This window comes from Arachis duranensis, chromosome 5, assembly GCF_000817695.3.
Source record: "Arachis duranensis cultivar V14167 chromosome 5, aradu.V14167.gnm2.J7QH, whole genome shotgun sequence".
Lineage (NCBI taxonomy): Eukaryota > Viridiplantae > Streptophyta > Magnoliopsida > Fabales > Fabaceae > Arachis > Arachis duranensis.
Window position 1 is genome coordinate 38,520,491 of NC_029776.3, and position 6,706 is coordinate 38,527,196.

A 6,706-nucleotide genomic window follows, 5' to 3' on the forward strand; every position below is an offset into this window, starting at 1 on the left:
ATAATAATATTATTATTAAAGTTCAAAAAAAGAAAGAAAGAAAGTGGCCGAAGCCATTGAAAAAACAAAAGGAAAAAATATATATATATATATCACTAACCAACATTAATCACTTCCTTCACCACCGAATTGAACTTGGAAAAAAGAAAAGAAAGAATCGAGAGAGAGAAACGAGAAATCTCCATGAAGTCAAAGCTTCTGTGCCTAATTTCTTTAAATCCGTAATTCCAATAAAAAATCTAATCTAATAAAAGTGTTTGTATTTTCCTCTTCTCCATTTTGATATCATTTTTGTTTGGGAGAAATCGATGGTGAAGTTTCTGTTCCTCCATGCAAAGTTCGGCCGAGGGAGCCCAGAAAAAGAGTTGAAAGTTTGATGTATATTTATTTATTTATTTATATTAAGAAACGATCTCTGTATTAGAAATCAGATTTATAGGCTTCTTTTGAGAAATAATTCTATGTTAAAAAATATCTGGTTTGCATACTTACTCATATTGAGAAAAAAGATTTTGTATTGAAAGTTTGATGTATACATTTATGTTAAGGAATGGCTTAGGTTTGAAACTGATGAAAAGAGTTTGAGAAAATGTTGGTTTGATTTATTGTTCATGAACTGAGAGTTGGAAATGATCCTTGAGAATTGAAAAGGGTTTATGATATTAGAAATTATTTTTGAGAATTGGAAATGGTTTGGTTGGAACCATTGAAGGGTGGCAAAGCTCGAATTTTAGAGGAAATGCTGCAAAAGTTTTTATAAAACTCTGAGACTTTGCTTAAAGCATTATTTAAAAGAAAATTAATTTGATTTCAGAATCATGCTATTTGATTTCGATTTATTAAGAAAAGTATATTGTCTTAAGTTCAATCCATTAAGAAAAGATTTTTGTTTTAAGTTATGATTTGAGTCGGTTTATTAAGGAAAGGAATTTTTATCTTGATTAAACATTAAAGAAGTTTGAATACTTAGAAACTAAATTTTTTAAGGTTATGATTGATGAATGAATATGTGGTGATGCGGAGGTGTGATTGATTATTTGGTGATGCGGATGTATGACAAAAAGAAAATAAACGAGAAACGATGATTAAGAAAGGTAATTGAGAAACTGTTAAAGATGAATAAATGACTGAAAACTGATGATTATATATGAGCATTGTTTGTTTAACTGGGCCATTGTGCCAAACCGCTAATGCGAAAGTGTCTGCCTGACTGATAGCCTAAGATTGCTAATGTGGGAATGTCCGCCTAACAGATAGCTCGTTTCTTACTGTAATGCACATAGAAATGCTAGCGACAATATTGTGATTTGGCCTAACTGACATGGATAACCTTTGATGCCAAGGTATCCTAACTGACATGGGTTCGCCCATGATGATACTAATGTGCCTAACTGACATAGTAGAGAAACCATATTTGGGGTTCGCTTTGAGTAATGTCGGGTTGTGGGTAGACAACCGACGCATGAGCTCATGGCCTGCATAAGAAAGGCATTTAACATATGCATTTGTGTGAATTGGTTGAGTGTCTTGTGTGTTATGCTGTATTGTTTGTGAATTCCTTGTATTTGGTTTATGTGTGAACTGTTTATGTGGTTGTATTGCGTGTCTGCTTGTGCTTGTTGGTTCCTGTATATGTCAAGGATTAAGATAACTGAGAATTAATTACTGTAACTCAAAACTGAGTGACAAAACTAGGATTGGCTTAAGATAACTGAGAATTGATTACACGCCCATAGGGGCGTTACACTTGACATCAATCAAGGCCCACTGCATTGCACGCCCTCTCTATTCGACCTTAGAGCATTGCACATCCTTCACAAGGCGTTACACGCCTTAACTTAGTTGCTTCTAGGGGTTGATTGTCTTTAGGGCATGGCACCCGCTTTCATAGCATGGCATGCCATGCCTTGTGTCATTGCACGCCTCCTATGGCATGGCACACCAGCTTCATCTTGCTCTAGCGGTGTTGCATGCCCTACATGGCGTGGCACACCCCTGCCTTGTCTTCCATGGTGTGTTGCATGCCCTCCTTGCCGTGGAACGCCAGCTTTGCTTCTCATCAAAGGAGTTGCATGCCGTCATACTGGTGTGGTGATGAGCGGATAATTTATACGCTTTTTGGCATTATTTTTAGTACGCTTTTAGTATGTTTTAGTTAGTTTTTATTATATTTTTATTAGTTTTTATTTAAAATTCACTTTTCTGGACTTTACTATGAGTTTGTGTGTTTTTCTGTGATTTTAGGTATTTTCGAGCTGAAATTGAGGGACCTGAGCAAAAATCTGATTCAGAGGCTGAAAAGGGCTGCAGATGCTGTTGGATTCTGACCTCCTTAAACTCGAAGTGAATTTTCTGGAGCTACGAAAGCTCAATTGGCGCGCTCTCAATTACGTTGGAACGTAGACATCCAGCGCTTTCCAGAAATATATAATAGTCCATATTTTTCTCGAGATTTGATGGCCCAAACAGGCGTTCCAAATCAGCTTCAGAATTCTCGGCGTTAAATGCCGGAACTGGCACAAAAGTGGGAGTTAAATGCCCAAACTGGCACAAAAGCTGGCGTTCAACTCCAAGAAAAGTCTCTACACATGGAAGCTTCAACGCTCAGCCCAAGCACACACCAAGTGGGCCCGGAAGTGGATTTTTACGTCATTTACTCATTTCTGTAAACCCTAGGCTACTAGTTCTCTATAAATAGGACCTTTTGCTATTGTATTTGGAGAATCTTTCAATCTTTGGATCATCTTTTGATCATGTTTTTATGATTGAACCCTCCTTGGGAGGCTGGTCATTCGGCCATGCCTAGATCTTGTTCTTATGTATTTTTAACGGTAGAGTTTCTACACACCATAGATTAAGGTGTGGAGCTCTGCTGTACCTCGAGTATTAATGCAATTATTATTGTTCTTCTACTCAATTTAGCTTATTCTTGTTCTAAGATATCACTTGTTTCTCAACTTGATGAATGTGATGATCCGTGACACTCATCATCATTCTCACATATGAACGTGTGCCTGACAACAACCTCCGTTCTACCTTAGATTGAGTGGATATCTCTTGGATTCCTTAATCAGAATCTTCGTGGTATAAGCTAGAATCCATTGGCGGCCATTCTTGAGAATCCAGAAAGTCTAAACCTTGTCTGTGGTATTCTAAGTAGGATTCAGGGATTGAAGAACTGTGACGAGCTTCAAACTCGCGATTGTGGGGCGTTAGTGACAGACGCAAAAGAATCACTGGATTCTATTCCGACATGATCGAAAACCGACAGAAGAATAGCCGTGCTGTAACAGAGCGCGTTGAACATTTTCACTGAGAGGACGGGACTGTAGCCATTGACAACGGTGATGCCCAACATACAGCTTGCCATGGAAAGGAGTAAGAAGGATTGGATGAAGACAGTAGGAAAGCAGAGAGACGGAAGGGACAAAGCATCTCCATACGCTTATCTGAAATTCTCACCAATGAATTACATAAGTATCTCTATCTTTATTTTATGTTTTATTCATCTTTTAATTATCAATCCTCCATAACCATTTGAATCCACCTGACTGAGATTTACCAGATGACCATAGCTTGCTTCATACCAACAATCTCCGTGGGATCGACCCTTACTCGCGTAAGGTTTATTACTTGGACGACCTAGTGCACTTGCTGGTTAGTTGTGCGAAGTTGCGATAAAGAGTTGAGATTGCAATTGAGCATACCATGTTGATGGCGCCATTGATGACCACAATTTTGTGCACCAAGTTTTTGGCGCCGTTGCCGGGGATTATTTGAGTTTGGACAATTGACGGTTCATCTTGTTGCTTAGATTAGGTAATTTTATCTTATGTTTAAGCTTTTTACTTTTCGAAAATTTTTCAAAAATACAAAAAAATATTTCTATTTTGTTCTTCAGAGTTTTTAAGAATGGATTCTAGAGTTTCATGATGATTTGTTGAAGTATGGCTGGCTGTGAAGCCATGTCTAATCTTTTGGACCGAGGTTTCAACTTATCATCACAAGAGCTTGTTAATTTCTATCAATTTTGCTGTTGTGAGTAATGATCTGCTAAAGCTTGGCTGGTCATTGGCCATGTATACTGTTTTGGACCGGAGCTTTCATTGAAAGCTTGACTAGCTGTGAAGCCATGTCTAATTCCTGGGCCAGAGTCTTAGACTAGCATTGCAATGATTCTTGGAATTCTCATTAAGAATTTTGAACCCTTGTTTTTCTTTTTCACTCAATTTTCAAAAAAGCACAAAAAAATTTATAAAATCTTAAAATCAAAAATATTTTTATGTTTCTTGTTTGAGTCTAGTGTCTAATTTTAAGTTTGGTGTCAATTGCATGCCTTTATTCTTCTAATTTTCAAAAATTACATGCATTATGTTCTTCATTGATCTTCAAGTTGTTCTTGATGATTTCCTTGCTCTGATCTTTAAATTCTCTTGTCTTGAGTGTTTTGTTGTTTCTCATATGCATTCTCAATTTGTTAGTGTCAACAGTATACAAACTTCTAAGTTTGGTGTCTTGCATGCATTGTTTATTTGATCTTAGTTGCATTTTGATTATTCCTCATCATTAAAAATTCAAAAAAAAAACGCCCAGTGAAGTAGGAAAACTGGCGTTTAAACGCCAGCCAGGGTACCTGGCTAGGCATTTAACGCCCAAAAGGGTAGCATTTTGGGCGTTAAACACCAGAATGGATACCATTCTAGGTGTTTAACGCCAAGATGATACAAGAGGGAAGATTTTGTTTTTAATTCAAATTTTTTTCAAGTTTTCATAATTTTTCAAAATCAAATCTTTTTCAAACCATACCTTTTCAATCATATATTTTCAAAATCGATTTCTTTCCATTCTCAAAAATACTTGCCTACAATTAATGATTTGATTCAACATTTCAAGTATGTTGCCTTTTCTGTTAAGAAAGGTTTAATGTTTGAATCATATCCTTTAAATTTCTTGTTAGCCAAGTCATTAATTTTAAAAATCAAATCTTTTTAAATTTTTTGTCAATCATATCTTTTCAATCATATCTTCTTAATCACATCTTTTTCCAAATAATTTTCAATTTTTTTGATTTATAATTTCAAAATCTTTTTCAAAAATCACTTTATTTCTTTCCCAACTTTAATTTTCGAAAATCATTCTTCAATTTTTCAATTTTCGAAAATCATCAATCAAATTTTCAAAATTTCTTTTAATTATTTTAAAATCTTTTACTTTATTTTCGAAAAAATTCTTCCCCTCTTCTCACATCCTTCTATTTAAGGACTAACACTCCTCCACTATCAACAATTCGAACTCTATCTCTCTTGATAAGTTCGAATTCTTCTTCTTCTACCTCCTCCTTCTATTCTTCTTTTCTTCTGACATCTCAAGGAATCTCTATACTGTAACATAGAGGATTCCATATTTTCTTGTTCTCTTCTCTTTCATATGAGCAGGAGCAAAGACAAAAGCATTCTTTGTTGAGGCTAACCTTGAACCTGAAAGGACCTTGAAGCGAAAGCTAAGAGAAGCTAAAGCACTACTCTCTGTAGAGGACCTAACAGAAATCTTCAAACAAGAAGAAGACATGGCAGCCGAAGACAACAACAATGCCAACAATGCAAGAAAGGTACTGGGTGACTTTACTGCACCTACTCCCGACTTCTATGGGAGAAGCATCTCTATCCCTGCCATTGGAGCAAACAACTTTGAGCTTAAGCCTCAATTGGTTTCTCTAATGAAACATAATTGCAAGCTCCATGGACTTCCATTGGAAGATCATCATCAGTTTTTAACTAAATTCTTACAAATCTGTGACACTGTCAAGACCAATGGGGTTGACCCTGAGGTCTACAGACTTATGCTATCCCTTTTGCTGTAAGAGACAGAGCTAGGATATGGTTGGACTCACAACCTAAAGAAAGCCTGAACTCTTGGGAAAAGCTAGTCAATGCCTTCTTGGCAAAGTTCTTTCCACCTCAAAAATTGAGTAAGCTTAGAGTGGAAATCCAAACCTTCAGACAGAAGGAAGGAGAATCCCTCTATGAAGCTTGGGAAAGATACAAACAGAAGGAAGGTGAATCCCTCTATGAAGCTTGGGAAAGATACAAATAATTGATCAGAAAGTGTCTTTCTGACATGCTTTCTAAATGGAGCATCATAGGTATCTTCTATGATGGTCTGTCTAAACTGTCCAAGATGTCATTGGACAGCTCTGCTGGAGGATCTCTTCATCTGAAGAAGACGCCTGCAGAAGCTCAAGAACTCATTGAAATGGTTGCAAATAACCAATTCATGTACACTTCTGAAAGGAATCCTGTGAACAATGGGACGAATCAGAAGAAAGGAGTTCTTGAGATTGATACTCTGAATGCCATATTGGCTCAGAACAAAATATTGACTCAGCAAGTCTATATGATTTCTCAAAGTCTGTCTGGAATGCAAGCTGCCCCAGACCGTACTAAGGACGCTTCATCTGAAGAAGAAGCTTATGATCCTGAGAACCCATCAATGGAAGAGGTGAATTACATGGGAGAACCCTATGGAAACACCTATAATCCTTCATGGAGAAATCATCCACATCTCTCATGGAAGGATCAAGAGAGACCTCAACAACGTTTCAACAACAATAATGGTGGAAGAAACAGGTTTAGCAATGGCAAGCCTTTTCCATCAACTTCTCAGCAACATATAGAGAATTCTAAGCAGATCCACTCTGACTTAGCAA